The sequence below is a fragment of the Lycium barbarum genome, chromosome 4 (assembly GCF_019175385.1).
Source record: "Lycium barbarum isolate Lr01 chromosome 4, ASM1917538v2, whole genome shotgun sequence".
Taxonomy (NCBI): domain Eukaryota; kingdom Viridiplantae; phylum Streptophyta; class Magnoliopsida; order Solanales; family Solanaceae; genus Lycium; species Lycium barbarum.
The window spans coordinates 26,253,664-26,256,590 of NC_083340.1; positions in this window are offsets into that span (position 1 = coordinate 26,253,664).

Consider the following 2,927-nt stretch of genomic DNA (forward strand, 5'->3'; position numbering starts at 1 on the left):
CATTTGTATTCCATGTAGAGGCTCGTAGACGCGTGTGTACAGTTAGATGTTTTGTAGCTCCACCGGTTCATATTATGGTATAGTATATTGGTGGCCTTGTCGGCCTTATTTTGAGCTCTTGATACTTTACTGTTAGCCTTGCCGGCTTTATGATATACGCTGTGTTGTGGCGACCTTGTCGGTTCGCATATGTACATATGTGCTTAATGTTCGGATATTCCTATGTTGGGCCTTTTCTGCGTGCAGGTGTTCTTTGAGTTATGGTTTATAATGTTCAAAGTAACGGATAAGTCAGGTGGTTCCCGGCCTACGGTTCGGAGCCCGTCATACTCCTGGTAGGGGTGTGACACATAGCTCACGTAAGGGTGGCCTTGTATTGGGATCATAAGTACTTTAGGTCTTATATTTGATAAGGGGAGAATTTTAACTCTAGAGAGTGAAACTTTACGGCAATAAATTGGAGGAGTCAAGTTGCTTGAGATTTATTACCTTGTTCAAGAAGGGGAATAAAAAATGGCATTTCCAGGAACTAATTTAAAAAAAAAAAAAAAAAAAAAAAAAAAACAACAATAACGGAGGAAACGGTGGCAACATTTCCTTGGGGGTTAAAAGAAAGAGTCATTTCGAGCTTACACCGTCAAATTGCAAATTGGAAAGTACCATTTATCTTCAGTTAAGGTACTTATGTATTTTGTTATATAATTATTACTACTTGGTTTGGATAGAGCACTTGACATTATTATATTAACATTGTTGGGTAGAATTCAATCTTTAGCCTAATGGACTTGTACCTCTGTTGGCGTTTGGTATTTATGGGCTAGGAGACAAAAATTAGTGGGTCAATCATGGTGTAATGATGAGCTAATGGTAGAGCAAAATGATAGGATGGGTGTATGGTTGGTTTCTTCATTTTTCTACTTGGAAATTACAGTAGATGTAGTTTAGGTAGTTGTAGCTTCATTTATCTTTGTATAGGGAAGCAAATCATTTTGTAGTAAACATTTACTCCAATATGTTAGCATGGTTTCATTTGTTTTGGAGGAGTAATTGATGTGTTGGTGATTTTGGTCTTACCTTGGAGAACTATTTGGTGTTTAAGCTTTATTCATTCTTTTATAATTTGATGAAAAATGAAATTCTCTTATGATTATCATGTTGTCATTTCATTTTGGCACATTGGGTTTATGCAATGGAATAAAAGGGGTATTGGGTTATATGAATACCTTCAAATTCATGGTATTTGAGTTGTGAAAAGTAAGATTTCAATCCAAAGATAAATTTTGGGGTAAAGGAAGATTTTAAGCTCTAGTCTTGAGAAATGATTTGAGATTCCATTTATGGATGAAATTGACGAATTTTTTGGATATATGACCCTTAGGCTACGGGTGAAATGATTTTTTTAATAAAATTTCAATTTTGCCCTTGTGGGCCCGTTTTCCCCCTTTTACTTAGTTGATTTTGATTCGGACGAATGTATAGCAATATGGGTATTGTTGTTTTTCATTTCCAACTTAGAATTCGATAATGGCTATACTTTGAGTATTTGGAGGCTATTCGGAAGGGCAAGGCTCAGATTTGATTGTTGGAGACTGTTATATTCCGTATTTTTATACATTGGGACAACCCGGTTTAACTATGATAATTTAGGGCCAAGACTATTTCGGGATTTGAAGTCGGGACTTTTGGCCGTTGATTTTATTTTGAGATATAAGTTGTGCATGAAATTGTTGACATTGAACACTTAGGAAAATTTGGGACCAAAAGTGATATAATTGGAATTGAAAATCTTGCCAAATAAGGCCTTGTGGCCATGTAGATGGGAGTGGTCCCACACATTGTTGTGGCCAATTTTAAATGGTCCAACACATGTGTGGGCCCAAGGACACTTGGAGGTTTTTAGGTGGAACATAAAAGATGACTTCTAAGTCATCTTTTCTCATTTTCCACACTTAGCAAAATATCAAGAACTTGGAGAACAACTTCTCCAAGCTCACGGCCAAGAGGGAGAAAAACCCAAGTTCATTTTAAGCCACCCCAAAATTATTTCCTTGGTACAAACCCACTATTTGGAGGTCCCTAAGTAGCGTGGCAGCATTGTTGGAGCGATCAAGTCATTCGTTTAAGAGATCGCAAACCCTAACCCATTGTGGAATTGAAGAAGAAAGGTAAGTTTTGATCTTGTTTATGTGTTGTGAACATTTTATTCATGTTGTAGTATGTTAATATGGAGGAAATTGGTGAAATATAGTATGTTGGAAGTGGGTTGTGTGATGGGTGTGTTAGCCGTGTGAGGTGTGTGTGTGTTGTGTGGTATTGAGTTGATGAATTAGTTCCATGTAGCATGTTTGATTGTTGTAGGGTGAAGAAATAAATTAGAACCATCTAAATGTGTATATGGGTGTATGGCCGTGTATATAGCCTCCAATGTGTAGCAAGGAATGAATTAATATCGTTTGGTGTTTTAGTTGTTGTCGTTATGAATTCTAGTTTGGAAATGAAAGTTTAATGTCCAAAAATTGATATGGTAAGTGTGCGGGCTGACTTGGGGAATTTTGTGCAATTAATACAATTTTTATTTTTATGAGAATGGCATTGTTAGAATGGGGATTATTGGTGCAAATCATGATTCGAAAGTCGGAAGGTGTGTTATAGTGAGGTTCTCGGTTTAGGGGTTGTTTTCGGCCAAGTTGGAGAAAATGTGGGATTGTTGGAAATATTATGTAATTTGTTTAAAAGTGTTATTGAATGTTGTTAGTGTGGGTTTGGGGTAGTATTTGAATGTATAAGCGATAATGTGGCTTGAATGTAAGCCGTCGAATTAATTATTATGAATGTTGTTGAATGATGAAAAAGAGAGTATTAATGTAATATTGCCTTTCAGATTGGTTATTGGAGTTGCTAGGTTGGTTATTGTTGTTGTTGTTGTT